General features: G+C 44.9%; 37 non-coding genes across 37 annotated transcripts; all 37 read right to left on the reverse strand.

Moving 5' to 3' along the window:
• Window positions 1-364: 364 nt before the first annotated feature.
• On the reverse strand, window positions 365-437 carry trnak-uuu (transfer RNA lysine (anticodon UUU)). Its single transcript has one exon. It is a non-coding gene; the product is annotated as a tRNA-Lys (tRNA).
• Window positions 438-864: 427 nt separating this feature from the next.
• Window positions 865-937, reverse strand: trnaf-gaa (transfer RNA phenylalanine (anticodon GAA)). Its single transcript has one exon. It is a non-coding gene; the product is annotated as a tRNA-Phe (tRNA).
• A 499-nt stretch (window positions 938-1,436) lies between these two features.
• trnak-uuu (transfer RNA lysine (anticodon UUU)) lies at window positions 1,437-1,509 on the reverse strand. The gene has a single exon. It is a non-coding gene; the product is annotated as a tRNA-Lys (tRNA).
• A 427-nt stretch (window positions 1,510-1,936) lies between these two features.
• trnaf-gaa (transfer RNA phenylalanine (anticodon GAA)) lies at window positions 1,937-2,009 on the reverse strand. Its single transcript has one exon. It is a non-coding gene; the product is annotated as a tRNA-Phe (tRNA).
• A 515-nt stretch (window positions 2,010-2,524) lies between these two features.
• Window positions 2,525-2,597, reverse strand: trnak-uuu (transfer RNA lysine (anticodon UUU)). The gene has a single exon. It is a non-coding gene; the product is annotated as a tRNA-Lys (tRNA).
• A 427-nt stretch (window positions 2,598-3,024) lies between these two features.
• Window positions 3,025-3,097, reverse strand: trnaf-gaa (transfer RNA phenylalanine (anticodon GAA)). The gene has a single exon. It is a non-coding gene; the product is annotated as a tRNA-Phe (tRNA).
• A 515-nt stretch (window positions 3,098-3,612) lies between these two features.
• trnak-uuu (transfer RNA lysine (anticodon UUU)) lies at window positions 3,613-3,685 on the reverse strand. The gene has a single exon. It is a non-coding gene; the product is annotated as a tRNA-Lys (tRNA).
• A 427-nt stretch (window positions 3,686-4,112) lies between these two features.
• Window positions 4,113-4,185, reverse strand: trnaf-gaa (transfer RNA phenylalanine (anticodon GAA)). The gene has a single exon. It is a non-coding gene; the product is annotated as a tRNA-Phe (tRNA).
• A 520-nt stretch (window positions 4,186-4,705) lies between these two features.
• trnak-uuu (transfer RNA lysine (anticodon UUU)) lies at window positions 4,706-4,778 on the reverse strand. The gene has a single exon. It is a non-coding gene; the product is annotated as a tRNA-Lys (tRNA).
• Window positions 4,779-5,205: 427 nt separating this feature from the next.
• On the reverse strand, window positions 5,206-5,278 carry trnaf-gaa (transfer RNA phenylalanine (anticodon GAA)). Its single transcript has one exon. It is a non-coding gene; the product is annotated as a tRNA-Phe (tRNA).
• A 515-nt stretch (window positions 5,279-5,793) lies between these two features.
• On the reverse strand, window positions 5,794-5,866 carry trnak-uuu (transfer RNA lysine (anticodon UUU)). The gene has a single exon. It is a non-coding gene; the product is annotated as a tRNA-Lys (tRNA).
• A 427-nt stretch (window positions 5,867-6,293) lies between these two features.
• Window positions 6,294-6,366, reverse strand: trnaf-gaa (transfer RNA phenylalanine (anticodon GAA)). The gene has a single exon. It is a non-coding gene; the product is annotated as a tRNA-Phe (tRNA).
• A 520-nt stretch (window positions 6,367-6,886) lies between these two features.
• On the reverse strand, window positions 6,887-6,959 carry trnak-uuu (transfer RNA lysine (anticodon UUU)). The gene has a single exon. It is a non-coding gene; the product is annotated as a tRNA-Lys (tRNA).
• A 427-nt stretch (window positions 6,960-7,386) lies between these two features.
• trnaf-gaa (transfer RNA phenylalanine (anticodon GAA)) lies at window positions 7,387-7,459 on the reverse strand. Its single transcript has one exon. It is a non-coding gene; the product is annotated as a tRNA-Phe (tRNA).
• Window positions 7,460-7,979: 520 nt separating this feature from the next.
• On the reverse strand, window positions 7,980-8,052 carry trnak-uuu (transfer RNA lysine (anticodon UUU)). The gene has a single exon. It is a non-coding gene; the product is annotated as a tRNA-Lys (tRNA).
• Window positions 8,053-8,479: 427 nt separating this feature from the next.
• On the reverse strand, window positions 8,480-8,552 carry trnaf-gaa (transfer RNA phenylalanine (anticodon GAA)). Its single transcript has one exon. It is a non-coding gene; the product is annotated as a tRNA-Phe (tRNA).
• A 520-nt stretch (window positions 8,553-9,072) lies between these two features.
• trnak-uuu (transfer RNA lysine (anticodon UUU)) lies at window positions 9,073-9,145 on the reverse strand. Its single transcript has one exon. It is a non-coding gene; the product is annotated as a tRNA-Lys (tRNA).
• A 427-nt stretch (window positions 9,146-9,572) lies between these two features.
• On the reverse strand, window positions 9,573-9,645 carry trnaf-gaa (transfer RNA phenylalanine (anticodon GAA)). The gene has a single exon. It is a non-coding gene; the product is annotated as a tRNA-Phe (tRNA).
• Window positions 9,646-10,165: 520 nt separating this feature from the next.
• trnak-uuu (transfer RNA lysine (anticodon UUU)) lies at window positions 10,166-10,238 on the reverse strand. Its single transcript has one exon. It is a non-coding gene; the product is annotated as a tRNA-Lys (tRNA).
• A 1,020-nt stretch (window positions 10,239-11,258) lies between these two features.
• trnak-uuu (transfer RNA lysine (anticodon UUU)) lies at window positions 11,259-11,331 on the reverse strand. Its single transcript has one exon. It is a non-coding gene; the product is annotated as a tRNA-Lys (tRNA).
• Window positions 11,332-11,758: 427 nt separating this feature from the next.
• On the reverse strand, window positions 11,759-11,831 carry trnaf-gaa (transfer RNA phenylalanine (anticodon GAA)). The gene has a single exon. It is a non-coding gene; the product is annotated as a tRNA-Phe (tRNA).
• Window positions 11,832-12,351: 520 nt separating this feature from the next.
• trnak-uuu (transfer RNA lysine (anticodon UUU)) lies at window positions 12,352-12,424 on the reverse strand. The gene has a single exon. It is a non-coding gene; the product is annotated as a tRNA-Lys (tRNA).
• A 427-nt stretch (window positions 12,425-12,851) lies between these two features.
• trnaf-gaa (transfer RNA phenylalanine (anticodon GAA)) lies at window positions 12,852-12,924 on the reverse strand. Its single transcript has one exon. It is a non-coding gene; the product is annotated as a tRNA-Phe (tRNA).
• Window positions 12,925-13,444: 520 nt separating this feature from the next.
• On the reverse strand, window positions 13,445-13,517 carry trnak-uuu (transfer RNA lysine (anticodon UUU)). The gene has a single exon. It is a non-coding gene; the product is annotated as a tRNA-Lys (tRNA).
• A 427-nt stretch (window positions 13,518-13,944) lies between these two features.
• Window positions 13,945-14,017, reverse strand: trnaf-gaa (transfer RNA phenylalanine (anticodon GAA)). Its single transcript has one exon. It is a non-coding gene; the product is annotated as a tRNA-Phe (tRNA).
• Window positions 14,018-14,537: 520 nt separating this feature from the next.
• trnak-uuu (transfer RNA lysine (anticodon UUU)) lies at window positions 14,538-14,610 on the reverse strand. Its single transcript has one exon. It is a non-coding gene; the product is annotated as a tRNA-Lys (tRNA).
• A 1,020-nt stretch (window positions 14,611-15,630) lies between these two features.
• On the reverse strand, window positions 15,631-15,703 carry trnak-uuu (transfer RNA lysine (anticodon UUU)). The gene has a single exon. It is a non-coding gene; the product is annotated as a tRNA-Lys (tRNA).
• A 427-nt stretch (window positions 15,704-16,130) lies between these two features.
• Window positions 16,131-16,203, reverse strand: trnaf-gaa (transfer RNA phenylalanine (anticodon GAA)). Its single transcript has one exon. It is a non-coding gene; the product is annotated as a tRNA-Phe (tRNA).
• A 520-nt stretch (window positions 16,204-16,723) lies between these two features.
• Window positions 16,724-16,796, reverse strand: trnak-uuu (transfer RNA lysine (anticodon UUU)). The gene has a single exon. It is a non-coding gene; the product is annotated as a tRNA-Lys (tRNA).
• A 427-nt stretch (window positions 16,797-17,223) lies between these two features.
• On the reverse strand, window positions 17,224-17,296 carry trnaf-gaa (transfer RNA phenylalanine (anticodon GAA)). Its single transcript has one exon. It is a non-coding gene; the product is annotated as a tRNA-Phe (tRNA).
• Window positions 17,297-17,811: 515 nt separating this feature from the next.
• Window positions 17,812-17,884, reverse strand: trnak-uuu (transfer RNA lysine (anticodon UUU)). Its single transcript has one exon. It is a non-coding gene; the product is annotated as a tRNA-Lys (tRNA).
• A 427-nt stretch (window positions 17,885-18,311) lies between these two features.
• Window positions 18,312-18,384, reverse strand: trnaf-gaa (transfer RNA phenylalanine (anticodon GAA)). The gene has a single exon. It is a non-coding gene; the product is annotated as a tRNA-Phe (tRNA).
• Window positions 18,385-18,904: 520 nt separating this feature from the next.
• trnak-uuu (transfer RNA lysine (anticodon UUU)) lies at window positions 18,905-18,977 on the reverse strand. Its single transcript has one exon. It is a non-coding gene; the product is annotated as a tRNA-Lys (tRNA).
• Window positions 18,978-19,404: 427 nt separating this feature from the next.
• On the reverse strand, window positions 19,405-19,477 carry trnaf-gaa (transfer RNA phenylalanine (anticodon GAA)). Its single transcript has one exon. It is a non-coding gene; the product is annotated as a tRNA-Phe (tRNA).
• Window positions 19,478-19,997: 520 nt separating this feature from the next.
• On the reverse strand, window positions 19,998-20,070 carry trnak-uuu (transfer RNA lysine (anticodon UUU)). Its single transcript has one exon. It is a non-coding gene; the product is annotated as a tRNA-Lys (tRNA).
• A 427-nt stretch (window positions 20,071-20,497) lies between these two features.
• Window positions 20,498-20,570, reverse strand: trnaf-gaa (transfer RNA phenylalanine (anticodon GAA)). Its single transcript has one exon. It is a non-coding gene; the product is annotated as a tRNA-Phe (tRNA).
• A 520-nt stretch (window positions 20,571-21,090) lies between these two features.
• On the reverse strand, window positions 21,091-21,163 carry trnak-uuu (transfer RNA lysine (anticodon UUU)). Its single transcript has one exon. It is a non-coding gene; the product is annotated as a tRNA-Lys (tRNA).
• Window positions 21,164-22,024: the final 861 nt, after the last annotated feature.

Consider the following 22,024-nt stretch of genomic DNA (forward strand, 5'->3'; position numbering starts at 1 on the left):
CTTTGCTCTCTTAAATGTTGTCCCACCCAAAGTAAGACAGAAAAAAAGTGAAAGTGTAACGTGTCGAGAAACCCAGGGCGGATTTGGTGAGATTGGCATGTCTTAGACACCGGGTTTCGCAAAGGAGCTGAGCTGAGAACCAACTGGCGGTGAGTTGGACCGAGGGGCAGGAAAAGATTCTTTACAGAGCTTGTACGGTGGGATTATCTGAAAGAGGCCTCTGTCCCTGATATCCACAAATCCCATATCGTCATCCCACCTGCAGTCTATGGACTTTGCTAAAGATGACAATGAGGTCACAGAACTATCAAGAACAACTGAGCTTGTTAGGTAAAGCCATGGAATGGCAAGGATCCAAAGGAGACACCTGGACAGGGACTTGAACCCTGGACCCTCAGATTAAAAGTCTGATGCTCTTCCATCTGAGCTACCCAGGTAACAAGAGTCACGTGTTTGTCCTCTGGGACACATATTGTCTTTCTTTTCTGTAAAAACGTGATCTCTTATCCTCTCATTTTACTGTAGGTACTGGTGAGGATTTGCAGTTAGATATTATTAAATGGTCATTTCAGACAAGAGCCAAGGGAAGGATTTGATTCTAGGGGAAACATCGCTAGGCTGTATTATGACGTGTGATCACCCAACCTACAAAGCCCTAGGTAAGTCAATGGTATAATGGGTGAGGCCTGGGAGCTTCTGAAGGAGGACCTTCTTCAAATTCCACCTCCACTTGATGGACGTTTGAAAGCTGCACCATCTGTGTTTGTTTTCTCATTTGATGGCAATGATCCACGTAGTTGTAGGCCGTATAATGAAGTCCTACCAACAAAACTACCAAGCCCTAGATGGTGACCAAAATAGCTTTGCCGAAACCCAGGATCGAACTAGGGTCCTTTAGATCTTCAGTCTAACGCTCTCCCAGCTGAGCTATTTCGGCACGTTTTGCAATGGAAAGTGCTCAAAAATTGCATTCTAATCACCAGTCAGGTCTACAGCTGGCCAAACTCCACTACAGCTGCCATTCTGAGACACTGGATCAATGTGAAGTGAACTTTTAAGCTTTGGATTTAACAGTGAACTGTGATGAACGTTGCTCTCTTAAAGTAAGACAGAAAAAAAGTGAAAGTGTAACGTGTCGAGAAACCCAGGGCGGATTTGGTGAGATTGGCATGTCTTAGACACCGGGTTTCGCAAAGGAGCTGAGCTGAGAACCAACTGGCGGTGAGTTGGACCGAGGGGCAGGAAAAGATTCTTTACAGAGCTTGTACGGTGGGATTATCTGAAAGAGGCCTCTGTCCCTGATATCCACAAATCCCATATCGTCATCCCACCTGCAGTCTATGGACTTTGCTAAAGATGACAATGAGGTCACAGAACTATCAAGAACAACTGAGCTTGTTAGGTAAAGCCATGGAAGGGCAAGGATCCAAAGGAGACACCTGGACAGGGACTTGAACCCTGGACCCTCAGATTAAAAGTCTGATGCTCTTCCATCTGAGCTACCCAGGTAACAAGAGTCACGTGTTTGTCCTCTGGGACACATATTGTCTTTCTTTTCTGTAAAAACGTGATCTCTTATCCTCTTATTTTACTGTAGGTACTGGTGAGGATTTGCAGTTAGATATTATTAAATGGTCATTTCAGACAAGAGCCAAGGGAAGGATTTGATTCTAGGGGAAACATCGCTAGGCTGTATTATGACGTGTGATCACCCAACCTACCAAGCCCTAGGTAAGTCAATGGTATAATGGGTGAGGCCTGGGAGCTTCTGAAGGAGGACCTTCTTCAAATTCCACCTCCACTTGATGGATGTTTGCAAGCTGCACCATCTGTGTTTGTTTTCTCATTTGATGGCAATGATCCACGTAGTTGTAGGCCGTATAATGAAGTCCTACCAACAAAACTACCAAGCCCTAGATGGTGACCAAAATAGCTTTGCCGAAACCCAGGATCGAACTAGGGTCCTTTAGATCTTCAGTCTAACGCTCTCCCAGCTGAGCTATTTCGGCACGTTTTGCAATGGAAAGTGCTCAAAAATTGCATTCTAATCACCAGTCAGGTCTACAGCTGGCCAAACTGCACTACAGCTGCCATTCTGAGACACTGGATCAATGTGAAGTGAACTTTTAAGCTTTGGATTTAACAGTGAACTGTGATGAACTTTGCTCTCTTAAATGTTGTCCCACCCAAAGTAAGACAGAAAAAAAGTGAAAGTGTAACGTGTCGAGAAACCCAGGGCGGATTTGGTGAGATTGGCATGTCTTAGACACCGGGTTTCGCAAAGGAGCTGAGCTGAGAACCAACTGGCGGTGAGTTGGACCGAGGGGCAGGAAAAGATTCTTTACAGAGCTTGTACGGTGGGATTATCTGAAAGAGGCCTCTGTCCCTGATATCCACAAATCCCATATCGTCATCCCACCTGCAGTCTATGGACTTTGCTAAAGATGACAATGAGGTCACAGAACTATCAAGAACAACTGAGCTTGTTAGGTAAAGCCATGGAATGGCAAGGACCCTAAGGAGACACCTGGACAGGGACTTGAACCCTGGACCCTCAGATTAAAAGTCTGATGCTCTTCCATCTGAGCTACCCAGGTAACAAGAGTCACGTGTTTGTCCTCTGGGACACATATTGTCTTTCTTTTCTGTAAAAACGTGATCTCTTATCCTCTCATTTTACTGTAGGTACTGGTGAGGATTTGCAGTTAGATATTATTAAATGGTCATTTCAGACAAGAGCCAAGGGAAGGATTTGATTCTAGGGGAAACATCGCTAGGCTGTATTATGACGTGTGATCACCCAACCTACAAAGCCCTAGGTAAGTCAATGGTATAATGGGTGAGGCCTGGGAGCTTCTGAAGGAGGACCTTCTTCAAATTCCACCTCCACTTGATGGACGTTTGAAAGCTGCACCATCTGTGTTTGTTTTCTCATTTGATGGCAATGATCCACGTAGTTGTAGGCCGTATAATGAAGTCCTACCAACAAAACTACCAAGCCCTAGATGGTGACCAAAATAGCTTTGCCGAAACCCAGGATCGAACTAGGGTCCTTTAGATCTTCAGTCTAACGCTCTCCCAGCTGAGCTATTTCGGCACGTTTTGCAATGGAAAGTGCTCAAAAATTGCATTCTAATCACCAGTCAGGTCTACAGCTGGCCAAACTGCACTACAGCTGCCATTCTGAGACACTGGATCAATGTGAAGTGAACTTTTAAGCTTTGGATTTAACAGTGAACTGTGATGAACTTTGCTCTCTTAAATGTTGTCCCACCCAAAGTAAGACAGAAAAAAAGTGAAAGTGTAACGTGTCGAGAAACCCAGGGCGGATTTGGTGAGATTGGCATGTCTTAGACACCGGGTTTCGCAAAGGAGCTGAGCTGAGAACCAACTGGCGGTGAGTTGGACCGAGGGGCATTAAAAGATTCTTTACAGAGCTTGTACGGTGGGATTATCTGAAAGAGGCCTCTGTCCCTGATATCCACAAATCCCATATCGTCATCCCACCTGCAGTCTATGGACTTTGCTAAAGATGACAATGAGGTCACAGAACTATCAAGAACAACTGAGCTTGTTAGGTAAAGCCATGGAATGGCAAGGATCCAAAGGAGACACCTGGACAGGGACTTGAACCCTGGACCCTCAGATTAAAAGTCTGATGCTCTTCCATCTGAGCTACCCAGGTAACAAGAGTCACGTGTTTGTCCTCTGGGACACATATTGTCTTTCTTTTCTGTAAAAACGTGATCTCTTATCCTCTCATTTTACTGTAGGTACTGGTGAGGATTTGCAGTTAGATATTATTAAATGGTCATTTCAGACAAGAGCCAAGGGAAGGATTTGATTCTAGGGGAAACATCGCTAGGCTGTATTATGACGTGTGATCACCCAACCTACAAAGCCCTAGGTAAGTCAATGGTATAATGGGTGAGGCCTGGGAGCTTCTGAAGGAGGACCTTCTTCAAATTCCACCTCCACTTGATGGACGTTTGAAAGCTGCACCATCTGTGTTTGTTTTCTCATTTGATGGCAATGATCCACGTAGTTGTAGGCCGTATAATGAAGTCCTACCAACAAAACTACCAAGCCCTAGATGGTGACCAAAATAGCTTTGCCGAAACCCAGGATCGAACTAGGGTCCTTTAGATCTTCAGTCTAACGCTCTCCCAGCTGAGCTATTTCGGCACGTTTTGCAATGGAAAGTGCTCAAAAATTGCATTCTAATCACCAGTCAGGTCTACAGCTGGCCAAACTGCACTACAGCTGCCATTCTGAGACACTGGATCAATGTGAAGTGAACTTTTAAGCTTTGGATTTAACAGTGAACTGTGATGAACTTTGCTCTCTTAAAGAGCAAAGTTGCTCTCTTAAAGTAAGACAGAAAAAAAGTGAAAGTGTAACGTGTCGAGAAACCCAGGGCGGATTTGGTGAGATTGGCATGTCTTAGACACCGGGTTTCGCAAAGGAGCTGAGCTGAGAACCAACTGGCGGTGAGTTGGACCGAGGGGCAGGAAAAGATTCTTTACAGAGCTTGTACGGTGGGATTATCTGAAAGAGGCCTCTGTCCCTGATATCCACAAATCCCATATCGTCATCCCACCTGCAGTCTATGGACTTTGCTAAAGATGACAATGAGGTCACAGAACTATCAAGAACAACTGAGCTTGTTAGGTAAAGCCATGGAAGGGCAAGGATCCAAAGGAGACACCTGGACAGGGACTTGAACCCTGGACCCTCAGATTAAAAGTCTGATGCTCTTCCATCTGAGCTACCCAGGTAACAAGAGTCACGTGTTTGTCCTCTGGGACACATATTGTCTTTCTTTTCTGTAAAAACGTGATCTCTTATCCTCTTATTTTACTGTAGGTACTGGTGAGGATTTGCAGTTAGATATTATTAAATGGTCATTTCAGACAAGAGCCAAGGGAAGGATTTGATTCTAGGGGAAACATCGCTAGGCTGTATTATGACGTGTGATCACCCAACCTACCAAGCCCTAGGTAAGTCAATGGTATAATGGGTGAGGCCTGGGAGCTTCTGAAGGAGGACCTTCTTCAAATTCCACCTCCACTTGATGGATGTTTGCAAGCTGCACCATCTGTGTTTGTTTTCTCATTTGATGGCAATGATCCACGTAGTTGTAGGCCGTATAATGAAGTCCTACCAACAAAACTACCAAGCCCTAGATGGTGACCAAAATAGCTTTGCCGAAACCCAGGATCGAACTAGGGTCCTTTAGATCTTCAGTCTAACGCTCTCCCAGCTGAGCTATTTCGGCACATTTTGCAATGGAAAGTGCTCAAAAATTGCATTCTAATCACCAGTCAGGTCTACAGCTGGCCAAACTGCACTACAGCTGCCATTCTGAGACACTGGATCAATGTGAAGTGAACTTTTAAGCTTTGGATTTAACAGTGAACTGTGATGAACTTTGCTCTCTTAAATGTTGTCCCACCCAAAGTAAGACAGAAAAAAAGTGAAAGTGTAACGTGTCGAGAAACCCAGGGCGGATTTGGTGAGATTGGCATGTCTTAGACACCGGGTTTCGCAAAGGAGCTGAGCTGAGAACCAACTGGCGGTGAGTTGGACCGAGGGGCAGGAAAAGATTCTTTACAGAGCTTGTACGGTGGGATTATCTGAAAGAGGCCTCTGTCCCTGATATCCACAAATCCCATATCGTCATCCCACCTGCAGTCTATGGACTTTGCTAAAGATGACAATGAGGTCACAGAACTATCAAGAACAACTGAGCTTGTTAGGTAAAGCCATGGAATGGCAAGGATCCAAAGGAGACACCTGGACAGGGACTTGAACCCTGGACCCTCAGATTAAAAGTCTGATGCTCTTCCATCTGAGCTACCCAGGTAACAAGAGTCACGTGTTTGTCCTCTGGGACACATATTGTCTTTCTTTTCTGTAAAAACGTGATCTCTTATCCTCTCATTTTACTGTAGGTACTGGTGAGGATTTGCAGTTAGATATTATTAAATGGTCATTTCAGACAAGAGCCAAGGGAAGGATTTGATTCTAGGGGAAACATCGCTAGGCTGTATTATGACGTGTGATCACCCAACCTACAAAGCCCTAGGTAAGTCAATGGTATAATGGGTGAGGCCTGGGAGCTTCTGAAGGAGGACCTTCTTCAAATTCCACCTCCACTTGATGGACGTTTGAAAGCTGCACCATCTGTGTTTGTTTTCTCATTTGATGGCAATGATCCACGTAGTTGTAGGCCGTATAATGAAGTCCTACCAACAAAACTACCAAGCCCTAGATGGTGACCAAAATAGCTTTGCCGAAACCCAGGATCGAACTAGGGTCCTTTAGATCTTCAGTCTAACGCTCTCCCAGCTGAGCTATTTCGGCACGTTTTGCAATGGAAAGTGCTCAAAAATTGCATTCTAATCACCAGTCAGGTCTACAGCTGGCCAAACTGCACTACAGCTGCCATTCTGAGACACTGGATCAATGTGAAGTGAACTTTTAAGCTTTGGATTTAACAGTGAACTGTGATGAACTTTGCTCTCTTAAAGAGCAAAGTTGCTCTCTTAAAGTAAGACAGAAAAAAAGTGAAAGTGTAACGTGTCGAGAAACCCAGGGCGGATTTGGTGAGATTGGCATGTCTTAGACACCGGGTTTCGCAAAGGAGCTGAGCTGAGAACCAACTGGCGGTGAGTTGGACCGAGGGGCAGGAAAAGATTCTTTACAGAGCTTGTACGGTGGGATTATCTGAAAGAGGCCTCTGTCCCTGATATCCACAAATCCCATATCGTCATCCCACCTGCAGTCTATGGACTTTGCTAAAGATGACAATGAGGTCACAGAACTATCAAGAACAACTGAGCTTGTTAGGTAAAGCCATGGAAGGGCAAGGATCCAAAGGAGACACCTGGACAGGGACTTGAACCCTGGACCCTCAGATTAAAAGTCTGATGCTCTTCCATCTGAGCTACCCAGGTAACAAGAGTCACGTGTTTGTCCTCTGGGACACATATTGTCTTTCTTTTCTGTAAAAACGTGATCTCTTATCCTCTTATTTTACTGTAGGTACTGGTGAGGATTTGCAGTTAGATATTATTAAATGGTCATTTCAGACAAGAGCCAAGGGAAGGATTTGATTCTAGGGAAAACATCGCTAGGCTGTATTATGACGTGTGATCACCCAACCTACCAAGCCCTAGGTAAGTCAATGGTATAATGGGTGAGGCCTGGGAGCTTCTGAAGGAGGACCTTCTTCAAATTCCACCTCCACTTGATGGATGTTTGCAAGCTGCACCATCTGTGTTTGTTTTCTCATTTGATGGCAATGATCCACGTAGTTGTAGGCCGTATAATGAAGTCCTACCAACAAAACTACCAAGCCCTAGATGGTGACCAAAATAGCTTTGCCGAAACCCAGGATCGAACTAGGGTCCTTTAGATCTTCAGTCTAACGCTCTCCCAGCTGAGCTATTTCGGCACGTTTTGCAATGGAAAGTGCTCAAAAATTGCATTCTAATCACCAGTCAGGTCTACAGCTGGCCAAACTGCACTACAGCTGCCATTCTGAGACACTGGATCAATGTGAAGTGAACTTTTAAGCTTTGGATTTAACAGTGAACTGTGATGAACTTTGCTCTCTTAAAGAGCAAAGTTGCTCTCTTAAAGTAAGACAGAAAAAAAGTGAAAGTGTAACGTGTCGAGAAACCCAGGGCGGATTTGGTGAGATTGGCATGTCTTAGACACCGGGTTTCGCAAAGGAGCTGAGCTGAGAACCAACTGGCGGTGAGTTGGACCGAGGGGCAGGAAAAGATACTTTACAGAGCTTGTACGGTGGGATTATCTGAAAGAGGCCTCTGTCCCTGATATCCACAAATCCCATATCGTCATCCCACCTGCAGTCTATGGACTTTGCTAAAGATGACAATGAGGTCACAGAACTATCAAGAACAACTGAGCTTGTTAGGTAAAGCCATGGAAGGGCAAGGATCCAAAGGAGACACCTGGACAGGGACTTGAACCCTGGACCCTCAGATTAAAAGTCTGATGCTCTTCCATCTGAGCTACCCAGGTAACAAGAGTCACGTGTTTGTCCTCTGGGACACATATTGTCTTTCTTTTCTGTAAAAACGTGATCTCTTATCCTCTTATTTTACTGTAGGTACTGGTGAGGATTTGCAGTTAGATATTATTAAATGGTCATTTCAGACAAGAGCCAAGGGAAGGATTTGATTCTAGGGGAAACATCGCTAGGCTGTATTATGACGTGTGATCACCCAACCTACCAAGCCCTAGGTAAGTCAATGGTATAATGGGTGAGGCCTGGGAGCTTCTGAAGGAGGACCTTCTTCAAATTCCACCTCCACTTGATGGATGTTTGCAAGCTGCACCATCTGTGTTTGTTTTCTCATTTGATGGCAATGATCCACGTAGTTGTAGGCCGTATAATGAAGTCCTACCAACAAAACTACCAAGCCCTAGATGGTGACCAAAATAGCTTTGCCGAAACCCAGGATCGAACTAGGGTCCTTTAGATCTTCAGTCTAACGCTCTCCCAGCTGAGCTATTTCGGCACGTTTTGCAATGGAAAGTGCTCAAAAATTGCATTCTAATCACCAGTCAGGTCTACAGCTGGCCAAACTGCACTACAGCTGCCATTCTGAGACACTGGATCAATGTGAAGTGAACTTTTAAGCTTTGGATTTAACAGTGAACTGTGATGAACTTTGCTCTCTTAAAGAGCAAAGTTGCTCTCTTAAAGTAAGACAGAAAAAAAGTGAAAGTGTAACGTGTCGAGAAACCCAGGGCGGATTTGGTGAGATTGGCATGTCTTAGACACCGGGTTTCGCAAAGGAGCTGAGCTGAGAACCAACTGGCGGTGAGTTGGACCGAGGGGCAGGAAAAGATTCTTTACAGAGCTTGTACGGTGGGATTATCTGAAAGAGGCCTCTGTCCCTGATATCCACAAATCCCATATCGTCATCCCACCTGCAGTCTATGGACTTTGCTAAAGATGACAATGAGGTCACAGAACTATCAAGAACAACTGAGCTTGTTAGGTAAAGCCATGGAAGGGCAAGGATCCAAAGGAGACACCTGGACAGGGACTTGAACCCTGGACCCTCAGATTAAAAGTCTGATGCTCTTCCATCTGAGCTACCCAGGTAACAAGAGTCACGTGTTTGTCCTCTGGGACACATATTGTCTTTCTTTTCTGTAAAAACGTGATCTCTTATCCTCTTATTTTACTGTAGGTACTGGTGAGGATTTGCAGTTAGATATTATTAAATGGTCATTTCAGACAAGAGCCAAGGGAAGGATTTGATTCTAGGGGAAACATCGCTAGGCTGTATTATGACGTGTGATCACCCAACCTACCAAGCCCTAGGTAAGTCAATGGTATAATGGGTGAGGCCTGGGAGCTTCTGAAGGAGGACCTTCTTCAAATTCCACCTCCACTTGATGGATGTTTGCAAGCTGCACCATCTGTGTTTGTTTTCTCATTTGATGGCAATGATCCACGTAGTTGTAGGTCGTATAATGAAGTCCTACCAACAAAACTACCAAGCCCTAGATGGTGACCAAAATAGCTTTGCCGAAACCCAGGATCGAACTAGGGTCCTTTAGATCTTCAGTCTAACGCTCTCCCAGCTGAGCTATTTCGGCACGTTTTGCAATGGAAAGTGCTCAAAAATTGCATTCTAATCACCAGTCAGGTCTACAGCTGGCCAAACTGCACTACAGCTGCCATTCTGAGACACTGGATCAATGTGAAGTGAACTTTTAAGCTTTGGATTTAACAGTGAACTGTGATGAACTTTGCTCTCTTAAAGAGCAAAGTTGCTCTCTTAAAGTAAGACAGAAAAAAAGTGAAAGTGTAACGTGTCGAGAAACCCAGGGCGGATTTGGTGAGATTGGCATGTCTTAGACACCGGGTTTCGCAAAGGAGCTGAGCTGAGAACCAACTGGCGGTGAGTTGGACCGAGGGGCAGGAAAAGATTCTTTACAGAGCTTGTACGGTGGGATTATCTGAAAGAGGCCTCTGTCCCTGATATCCACAAATCCCATATCGTCATCCCACCTGCAGTCTATGGACTTTGCTAAAGATGACAATGAGGTCACAGAACTATCAAGAACAACTGAGCTTGTTAGGTAAAGCCATGGAATGGCAAGGATCCAAAGGAGACACCTGGACAGGGACTTGAACCCTGGACCCTCAGATTAAAAGTCTGATGCTCTTCCATCTGAGCTACCCAGGTAACAAGAGTCACGTGTTTGTCCTCTGGGACACATATTGTCTTTCTTTTCTGTAAAAACGTGATCTCTTATCCTCTCATTTTACTGTAGGTACTGGTGAGGATTTGCAGTTAGATATTATTAAATGGTCATTTCAGACAAGAGCCAAGGGAAGGATTTGATTCTAGGGGAAACATCGCTAGGCTGTATTATGACGTGTGATCACCCAACCTACCAAGCCCTAGGTAAGTCAATGGTATAATGGGTGAGGCCTGGGAGCTTCTGAAGGAGGACCTTCTTCAAATTCCACCTCCACTTGATGGACGTTTGCAAGCTGCACCATCTGTGTTTGTTTTCTCATTTGATGGCAATGATCCACGTAGTTGTAGGCCGTATAATGAAGTCCTACCAACAAAACTACCAAGCCCTAGATGGTGACCAAAATAGCTTTGCCGAAACCCAGGATCGAACTAGGGTCCTTTAGATCTTCAGTCTAACGCTCTCCCAGCTGAGCTATTTCAGCACGTTTTGCAATGGAAAGTGCTCAAAAATTGCATTCTAATCACCAGTCAGGTCTACAGCTGGCCAAACTGCACTACAGCTGCCATTCTGAGACACTGGATCAATGTGAAGTGAACTTTTAAGCTTTGGATTTAACAGTGAACTGTGATGAACTTTGCTCTCTTAAAGAGCAAAGTTGCTCTCTTAAAGTAAGACAGAAAAAAAGTGAAAGTGTAACGTGTCGAGAAACCCAGGGCGGATTTGGTGAGATTGGCATGTCTTAGACACCGGGTTTCGCAAAGGAGCTGAGCTGAGAACCAACTGGCGGTGAGTTGGACCGAGGGGCAGGAAAAGATTCTTTACAGAGCTTGTACGGTGGGATTATCTGAAAGAGGCCTCTGTCCCTGATATCCACAAATCCCATATCGTCATCCCACCTGCAGTCTATGGACTTTGCTAAAGATGACAATGAGGTCACAGAACTATCAAGAACAACTGAGCTTGTTAGGTAAAGCCATGGAAGGGCAAGGATCCAAAGGAGACACCTGGACAGGGACTTGAACCCTGGACCCTCAGATTAAAAGTCTGATGCTCTTCCATCTGAGCTACCCAGGTAACAAGAGTCACGTGTTTGTCCTCTGGGACACATATTGTCTTTCTTTTCTGTAAAAACGTGATCTCTTATCCTCTTATTTTACTGTAGGTACTGGTGAGGATTTGCAGTTAGATATTATTAAATGGTCATTTCAGACAAGAGCCAAGGGAAGGATTTGATTCTAGGGAAAACATCGCTAGGCTGTATTATGACGTGTGATCACCCAACCTACCAAGCCCTAGGTAAGTCAATGGTATAATGGGTGAGGCCTGGGAGCTTCTGAAGGAGGACCTTCTTCAAATTCCACCTCCACTTGATGGATGTTTGCAAGCTGCACCATCTGTGTTTGTTTTCTCATTTGATGGCAATGATCCACGTAGTTGTAGGCCGTATAATGAAGTCCTACCAACAAAACTACCAAGCCCTAGATGGTGACCAAAATAGCTTTGCCGAAACCCAGGATCGAACTAGGGTCCTTTAGATCTTCAGTCTAACGCTCTCCCAGCTGAGCTATTTCGGCACGTTTTGCAATGGAAAGTGCTCAAAAATTGCATTCTAATCACCAGTCAGGTCTACAGCTGGCCAAACTGCACTACAGCTGCCATTCTGAGACACTGGATCAATGTGAAGTGAACTTTTAAGCTTTGGATTTAACAGTGAACTGTGATGAACTTTGCTCTCTTAAAGAGCAAAGTTGCTCTCTTAAAGTAAGACAGAAAAAAAGTGAAAGTGTAACGTGTCGAGAAACCCAGGGCGGATTTGGTGAGATTGGCATGTCTTAGACACCGGGTTTCGCAAAGGAGCTGAGCTGAGAACCAACTGGCGGTGAGTTGGACCGAGGGGCAGGAAAAGATACTTTACAGAGCTTGTACGGTGGGATTATCTGAAAGAGGCCTCTGTCCCTGATATCCACAAATCCCATATCGTCATCCCACCTGCAGTCTATGGACTTTGCTAAAGATGACAATGAGGTCACAGAACTATCAAGAACAACTGAGCTTGTTAGGTAAAGCCATGGAAGGGCAAGGATCCAAAGGAGACACCTGGACAGGGACTTGAACCCTGGACCCTCAGATTAAAAGTCTGATGCTCTTCCATCTGAGCTACCCAGGTAACAAGAGTCACGTGTTTGTCCTCTGGGACACATATTGTCTTTCTTTTCTGTAAAAACGTGATCTCTTATCCTCTTATTTTACTGTAGGTACTGGTGAGGATTTGCAGTTAGATATTATTAAATGGTCATTTCAGACAAGAGCCAAGGGAAGGATTTGATTCTAGGGGAAACATCGCTAGGCTGTATTATGACGTGTGATCACCCAACCTACCAAGCCCTAGGTAAGTCAATGGTATAATGGGTGAGGCCTGGGAGCTTCTGAAGGAGGACCTTCTTCAAATTCCACCTCCACTTGATGGATGTTTGCAAGCTGCACCATCTGTGTTTGTTTTCTCATTTGATGGCAATGATCCACGTAGTTGTAGGCCGTATAATGAAGTCCTACCAACAAAACTACCAAGCCCTAGATGGTGACCAAAATAGCTTTGCCGAAACCCAGGATCGAACTAGGGTCCTTTAGATCTTCAGTCTAACGCTCTCCCAGCTGAGCTATTTCGGCACGTTTTGCAATGGAAAGTGCTCAAAAATTGCATTCTAATCACCAGTCAGGTCTACAGCTGGCCAAACTGCACTACAGCTGCCATTCTGAGACACTGGATCAATGTGAAGTGAACTTTTAAGCTTTGGATTTAACAGTGAACTGTGATGAACTTTGCTCTCTTAAAGAGCAAAGTTGCTCTCTTAAAGTAAGACAGAAAAAAAGTGAAAGTGTAACGTGTCGAGAAACCCAGGGCGGATTTGGTGAGATTGGCATGTCTTAGACACCGGGTTTCGCAAAGGAGCTGAGCTGAGAACCAACTGGCGGTGAGTTGGACCGAGGGGCAGGAAAAGATTCTTTACAGAGCTTGTACGGTGGGATTATCTGAAAGAGGCCTCTGTCCCTGATATCCACAAATCCCATATCGTCATCCCACCTGCAGTCTATGGACTTTGCTAAAGATGACAATGAGGTCACAGAACTATCAAGAACAACTGAGCTTGTTAGGTAAAGCCATGGAAGGGCAAGGATCCAAAGGAGACACCTGGACAGGGACTTGAACCCTGGACCCTCAGATTAAAAGTCTGATGCTCTTCCATCTGAGCTACCCAGGTAACAAGAGTCACGTGTTTGTCCTCTGGGACACATATTGTCTTTCTTTTCTGTAAAAACGTGATCTCTTATCCTCTTATTTTACTGTAGGTACTGGTGAGGATTTGCAGTTAGATATTATTAAATGGTCATTTCAGACAAGAGCCAAGGGAAGGATTTGATTCTAGGGGAAACATCGCTAGGCTGTATTATGACGTGTGATCACCCAACCTACCAAGCCCTAGGTAAGTCAATGGTATAATGGGTGAGGCCTGGGAGCTTCTGAAGGAGGACCTTCTTCAAATTCCACCTCCACTTGATGGATGTTTGCAAGCTGCACCATCTGTGTTTGTTTTCTCATTTGATGGCAATGATCCACGTAGTTGTAGGTCGTATAATGAAGTCCTACCAACAAAACTACCAAGCCCTAGATGGTGACCAAAATAGCTTTGCCGAAACCCAGGATCGAACTAGGGTCCTTTAGATCTTCAGTCTAACGCTCTCCCAGCTGAGCTATTTCGGCACGTTTTGCAATGGAAAGTGCTCAAAAATTGCATTCTAATCACCAGTCAGGTCTACAGCTGGCCAAACTGCACTACAGCTGCCATTCTGAGACACTGGATCAATGTGAAGTGAACTTTTAAGCTTTGGATTTAACAGTGAACTGTGATGAACTTTGCTCTCTTAAAGAGCAAAGTTGCTCTCTTAAAGTAAGACAGAAAAAAAGTGAAAGTGTAACGTGTCGAGAAACCCAGGGCGGATTTGGTGAGATTGGCATGTCTTAGACACCGGGTTTCGCAAAGGAGCTGAGCTGAGAACCAACTGGCGGTGAGTTGGACCGAGGGGCAGGAAAAGATTCTTTACAGAGCTTGTACGGTGGGATTATCTGAAAGAGGCCTCTGTCCCTGATATCCACAAATCCCATATCGTCATCCCACCTGCAGTCTATGGACTTTGCTAAAGATGACAATGAGGTCACAGAACTATCAAGAACAACTGAGCTTGTTAGGTAAAGCCATGGAATGGCAAGGATCCAAAGGAGACACCTGGACAGGGACTTGAACCCTGGACCCTCAGATTAAAAGTCTGATGCTCTTCCATCTGAGCTACCCAGGTAACAAGAGTCACGTGTTTGTCCTCTGGGACACATATTGTCTTTCTTTTCTGTAAAAACGTGATCTCTTATCCTCTCATTTTACTGTAGGTACTGGTGAGGATTTGCAGTTAGATATTATTAAATGGTCATTTCAGACAAGAGCCAAGGGAAGGATTTGATTCTAGGGGAAACATCGCTAGGCTGTATTATGACGTGTGATCACCCAACCTACCAAGCCCTAGGTAAGTCAATGGTATAATGGGTGAGGCCTGGGAGCTTCTGAAGGAGGACCTTCTTCAAATTCCACCTCCACTTGATGGACGTTTGCAAGCTGCACCATCTGTGTTTGTTTTCTCATTTGATGGCAATGATCCACGTAGTTGTAGGCCGTATAATGAAGTCCTACCAACAAAACTACCAAGCCCTAGATGGTGACCAAAATAGCTTTGCCGAAACCCAGGATCGAACTAGGGTCCTTTAGATCTTCAGTCTAACGCTCTCCCAGCTGAGCTATTTCAGCACGTTTTGCAATGGAAAGTGCTCAAAAATTGCATTCTAATCACCAGTCAGGTCTACAGCTGGCCAAACTGCACTACAGCTGCCATTCTGAGACACTGGATCAATGTGAAGTGAACTTTTAAGCTTTGGATTTAACAGTGAACTGTGATGAACTTTGCTCTCTTAAAGAGCAAAGTTGCTCTCTTAAAGTAAGACAGAAAAAAAGTGAAAGTGTAACGTGTCGAGAAACCCAGGGCGGATTTGGTGAGATTGGCATGTCTTAGACACCGGGTTTCGCAAAGGAGCTGAGCTGAGAACCAACTGGCGGTGAGTTGGACCGAGGGGCAGGAAAAGATTCTTTACAGAGCTTGTACGGTGGGATTATCTGAAAGAGGCCTCTGTCCCTGATATCCACAAATCCCATATCGTCATCCCACCTGCAGTCTATGGACTTTGCTAAAGATGACAATGAGGTCACAGAACTATCAAGAACAACTGAGCTTGTTAGGTAAAGCCATGGAAGGGCAAGGATCCAAAGGAGACACCTGGACAGGGACTTGAACCCTGGACCCTCAGATTAAAAGTCTGATGCTCTTCCATCTGAGCTACCCAGGTAACAAGAGTCACGTGTTTGTCCTCTGGGACACATATTGTCTTTCTTTTCTGTAAAAACGTGATCTCTTATCCTCTTATTTTACTGTAGGTACTGGTGAGGATTTGCAGTTAGATATTATTAAATGGTCATTTCAGACAAGAGCCAAGGGAAGGATTTGATTCTAGGGGAAACATCGCTAGGCTGTATTATGACGTGTGATCACCCAACCTACCAAGCCCTAGGTAAGTCAATGGTATAATGGGTGAGGCCTGGGAGCTTCTGAAGGAGGACCTTCTTCAAATTCCACCTCCACTTGATGGATGTTTGCAAGCTGCACCATCTGTGTTTGTTTTCTCATTTGATGGCAATGATCCACGTAGTTGTAGGCCGTATAATGAAGTCCTACCAACAAAACTACCAAGCCCTAGATGGTGACCAAAATAGCTTTGCCGAAACCCAGGATCGAACTAGGGTCCTTTAGATCTTCAGTCTAACGCTCTCCCAGCTGAGCTATTTCGGCACGTTTTGCAATGGAAAGTGCTCAAAAATTGCATTCTAATCACCAGTCAGGTCTACAGCTGGCCAAACTGCACTACAGCTGCCATTCTGAGACACTGGATCAATGTGAAGTGAACTTTTAAGCTTTGGATTTAACAGTGAACTGTGATGAACTTTGCTCTCTTAAAGAGCAAAGTTGCTCTCTTAAAGTAAGACAGAAAAAAAGTGAAAGTGTAACGTGTCGAGAAACCCAGGGCGGATTTGGTGAGATTGGCATGTCTTAGACACCGGGTTTCGCAAAGGAGCTGAGCTGAGAACCAACTGGCGGTGAGTTGGACCGAGGGGCAGGAAAAGATTCTTTACAGAGCTTGTACGGTGGGATTATCTGAAAGAGGCCTCTGTCCCTGATATCCACAAATCCCATATCGTCATCCCACCTGCAGTCTATGGACTTTGCTAAAGATGACAATGAGGTCACAGAACTATCAAGAACAACTGAGCTTGTTAGGTAAAGCCATGGAAGGGCAAGGATCCAAAGGAGACACCTGGACAGGGACTTGAACCCTGGACCCTCAGATTAAAAGTCTGATGCTCTTCCATCTGAGCTACCCAGGTAACAAGAGTCACGTGTTTGTCCTCTGGGACACATATTGTCTTTCTTTTCTGTAAAAACGTGATCTCTTATCCTCTTATTTTACTGTAGGTACTGGTGAGGATTTGCAGTTAGATATTATTAAATGGTCATTTCAGACAAGAGCCAAGGGAAGGATTTGATTCTAGGGGAAACATCGCTAGGCTGTATTATGACGTGTGATCACCCAACCTACCAAGCCCTAGGTAAGTCAATGGTATAATGGGTGAGGCCTGGGAGCTTCTGAAGGAGGACCTTCTTCAAATTCCACCTCCACTTGATGGATGTTTGCAAGCTGCACCATCTGTGTTTGTTTTCTCATTTGATGGCAATGATCCACATAGTTGTAGGCCGTATAATGAAGTCCTACCAACAAAACTACCAAGCCCTAGATGGTGACCAAAATAGCTTTGCCGAAACCCAGGATCGAACTAGGGTCCTTTAGATCTTCAGTCTAACGCTCTCCCAGCTGAGCTATTTCGGCACGTTTTGCAATGGAAAGTGCTCAAAAATTGCATTCTAATCACCAGTCAGGTCTACAGCTGGCCAAACTGCACTACAGCTGCCATTCTGAGACACTGGATCAATGTGAAGTGAACTTTTAAGCTTTGGATTTAACAGTGAACTGTGATGAACTTTGCTCTCTTAAATGTTGTCCCACCCAAAGTAAGACAGAAAAAAAGTGAAAGTGTAACGTGTCGAGAAACCCAGGGCGGATTTGGTGAGATTGGCATGTCTTAGACACCGGGTTTCGCAAAGGAGCTGAGCTGAGAACCAACTGGCGGTGAGTTGGACCGAGGGGCAGGAAAAGATTCTTTACAGAGCTTGTACGGTGGGATTATCTGAAAGAGGCCTCTGTCCCTGATATCCACAAATCCCATATCGTCATCCCACCTGCAGTCTATGGACTTTGCTAAAGATGACAATGAGGTCACAGAACTATCAAGAACAACTGAGCTTGTTAGGTAAAGCCATGGAATGGCAAGGATCCAAAGGAGACACCTGGACAGGGACTTGAACCCTGGACCCTCAGATTAAAAGTCTGATGCTCTTCCATCTGAGCTACCCAGGTAACAAGAGTCACGTGTTTGTCCTCTGGGACACATATTGTCTTTCTTTTCTGTAAAAACGTGATCTCTTATCCTCTCATTTTACTGTAGGTACTGGTGAGGATTTGCAGTTAGATATTATTAAATGGTCATTTCAGACAAGAGCCAAGGGAAGGATTTGATTCTAGGGGAAACATCGCTAGGCTGTATTATGACGTGTGATCACCCAACCTACAAAGCCCTAGGTAAGTCAATGGTATAATGGGTGAGGCCTGGGAGCTTCTGAAGGAGGACCTTCTTCAAATTCCACCTCCACTTGATGGACGTTTGCAAGCTGCACCATCTGTGTTTGTTTTCTCATTTGATGGCAATGATCCACGTAGTTGTAGGCCGTATAATGAAGTCCTACCAACAAAACTACCAAGCCCTAGATGGTGACCAAAATAGCTTTGCCGAAACCCAGGATCGAACTAGGGTCCTTTAGATCTTCAGTCTAACGCTCTCCCAGCTGAGCTATTTCGGCACGTTTTGCAATGGAAAGTGCTCAAAAATTGCATTCTAATCACCAGTCAGGTCTACAGCTGGCCAAACTGCACTACAGCTGCCATTCTGAGACACTGGATCAATGTGAAGTGAACTTTTAAGCTTTGGATTTAACAGTGAACTGTGATGAACTTTGCTCTCTTAAAGAGCAAAGTTGCTCTCTTAAAGTAAGACAGAAAAAAAGTGAAAGTGTAACGTGTCGAGAAACCCAGGGCGGATTTGGTGAGATTGGCATGTCTTAGACACCGGGTTTCGCAAAGGAGCTGAGCTGAGAACCAACTGGCGGTGAGTTGGACCGAGGGGCAGGAAAAGATTCTTTACAGAGCTTGTACGGTGGGATTATCTGAAAGAGGCCTCTGTCCCTGATATCCACAAATCCCATATCGTCATCCCACCTGCAGTCTATGGACTTTGCTAAAGATGACAATGAGGTCACAGAACTATCAAGAACAACTGAGCTTGTTAGGTAAAGCCATGGAAGGGCAAGGATCCAAAGGAGACACCTGGACAGGGACTTGAACCCTGGACCCTCAGATTAAAAGTCTGATGCTCTTCCATCTGAGCTACCCAGGTAACAAGAGTCACGTGTTTGTCCTCTGGGACACATATTGTCTTTCTTTTCTGTAAAAACGTGATCTCTTATCCTCTTATTTTACTGTAGGTACTGGTGAGGATTTGCAGTTAGATATTATTAAATGGTCATTTCAGACAAGAGCCAAGGGAAGGATTTGATTCTAGGGGAAACATCGCTAGGCTGTATTATGACGTGTGATCACCCAACCTACCAAGCCCTAGGTAAGTCAATGGTATAATGGGTGAGGCCTGGGAGCTTCTGAAGGAGGACCTTCTTCAAATTCCACCTCCACTTGATGGATGTTTGCAAGCTGCACCATCTGTGTTTGTTTTCTCATTTGATGGCAATGATCCACGTAGTTGTAGGCCGTATAATGAAGTCCTACCAACAAAACTACCAAGCCCTAGATGGTGACCAAAATAGCTTTGCCGAAACCCAGGATCGAACTAGGGTCCTTTAGATCTTCAGTCTAACGCTCTCCCAGCTGAGCTATTTCGGCACATTTTGCAATGGAAAGTGCTCAAAAATTGCATTCTAATCACCAGTCAGGTCTACAGCTGGCCAAACTGCACTACAGCTGCCATTCTGAGACACTGGATCAATGTGAAGTGAACTTTTAAGCTTTGGATTTAACAGTGAACTGTGATGAACTTTGCTCTCTTAAAGAGCAAAGTTGCTCTCTTAAAGTAAGACAGAAAAAAAGTGAAAGTGTAACGTGTCGAGAAACCCAGGGCGGATTTGGTGAGATTGGCATGTCTTAGACACCGGGTTTCGCAAAGGAGCTGAGCTGAGAACCAACTGGCGGTGAGTTGGACCGAGGGGCAGGAAAAGATTCTTTACAGAGCTTGTACGGTGGGATTATCTGAAAGAGGCCTCTGTCCCTGATATCCACAAATCCCATATCGTCATCCCACCTGCAGTCTATGGACTTTGCTAAAGATGACAATGAGGTCACAGAACTATCAAGAACAACTGAGCTTGTTAGGTAAAGCCATGGAAGGGCAAGGATCCAAAGGAGACACCTGGACAGGGACTTGAACCCTGGACCCTCAGATTAAAAGTCTGATGCTCTTCCATCTGAGCTACCCAGGTAACAAGAGTCACGTGTTTGTCCTCTGGGACACATATTGTCTTTCTTTTCTGTAAAAACGTGATCTCTTATCCTCTTATTTTACTGTAGGTACTGGTGAGGATTTGCAGTTAGATATTATTAAATGGTCATTTCAGACAAGAGCCAAGGGAAGGATTTGATTCTAGGGGAAACATCGCTAGGCTGTATTATGACGTGTGATCACCCAACCTACCAAGCCCTAGGTAAGTCAATGGTATAATGGGTGAGGCCTGGGAGCTTCTGAAGGAGGACCTTCTTCAAATTCCACCTCCACTTGATGGATGTTTGCAAGCTGCACCATCTGTGTTTGTTTTCTCATTTGATGGCAATGATCCACGTAGTTGTAGGCCGTATAATGAAGTCCTACCAACAAAACTACCAAGCCCTAGATGGTGACCAAAATAGCTTTGCCGAAACCCAGGATCGAACTAGGGTCCTTTAGATCTTCAGTCTAACGCTCTCCCAGCTGAGCTATTTCGGCACGTTTTGCAATGGAAAGTGCTCAAAAATTGCATTCTAATCACCAGTCAGGTCTACAGCTGGCCAAACTGCACTACAGCTGCCATTCTGAGACACTGGATCAATGTGAAGTGAACTTTTAAGCTTTGGATTTAACAGTGAACTGTGATGAACTTTGCTCTCTTAAAGAGCAAAGTTGCTCTCTTAAAGTAAGACAGAAAAAAAGTGAAAGTGTAACGTGTCGAGAAACCCAGGGCGGATTTGGTGAGATTGGCATGTCTTAGACACCGGGTTTCGCAAAGGAGCTGAGCTGAGAACCAACTGGCGGTGAGTTGGACCGAGGGGCAGGAAAAGATTCTTTACAGAGCTTGTACGGTGGGATTATCTGAAAGAGGCCTCTGTCCCTGATATCCACAAATCCCATATCGTCATCCCACCTGCAGTCTATGGACTTTGCTAAAGATGACAATGAGGTCACAGAACTATCAAGAACAACTGAGCTTGTTAGGTAAAGCCATGGAATGGCAAGGATCCAAAGGAGACACCTGGACAGGGACTTGAACCCTGGACCCTCAGATTAAAAGTCTGATGCTCTTCCATCTGAGCTACCCAGGTAACAAGAGTCACGTGTTTGTCCTCTGGGACACATATTGTCTTTCTTTTCTGTAAAAACGTGATCTCTTATCCTCTCATTTTACTGTAGGTACTGGTGAGGATTTGCAGTTAGATATTATTAAATGGTCATTTCAGACAAGAGCCAAGGGAAGGATTTGATTCTAGGGGAAACATCGCTAGGCTGTATTATGACGTGTGATCACCCAACCTACCAAGCCCTAGGTAAGTCAATGGTATAATGGGTGAGGCCTGGGAGCTTCTGAAGGAGGACCTTCTTCAAATTCCACCTCCACTTGATGGACGTTTGCAAGCTGCACCATCTGTGTTTGTTTTCTCATTTGATGGCAATGATCCACGTAGTTGTAGGCCGTATAATGAAGTCCTACCAACAAAACTACCAAGCCCTAGATGGTGACCAAAATAGCTTTGCCGAAACCCAGGATCGAACTAGGGTCCTTTAGATCTTCAGTCTAACGCTCTCCTAGCTGAGCTATTTCGGCACGTTTTGCAATGGAAAGTGCTCAAAAATTGCATTCTAATCACCAGTCAGGTCTACAGCTGGCCAAACTGCACTACAGCTGCCATTCTGAGACACTGGATCAATGTGAAGTGAACTTTTAAGCTTTGGATTTAACAGTGAACTGTGATGAACTTTGCTCTCTTAAAGAGCAAAGTTGCTCTCTTAAAGTAAGACAGAAAAAAAGTGAAAGTGTAACGTGTCGAGAAACCCAGGGCGGATTTGGTGAGATTGGCATGTCTTAGACACCGGGTTTCGCAAAGGAGCTGAGCTGAGAACCAACTGGCGGTGAGTTGGACCGAGGGGCAGGAAAAGATTCTTTACAGAGCTTGTACGGTGGGATT

This window comes from Astatotilapia calliptera, chromosome 5 (assembly GCF_964374335.1).
Source record: "Astatotilapia calliptera chromosome 5, fAstCal68.1, whole genome shotgun sequence".
NCBI classification, from domain to species: domain Eukaryota; kingdom Metazoa; phylum Chordata; class Actinopteri; order Cichliformes; family Cichlidae; genus Astatotilapia; species Astatotilapia calliptera.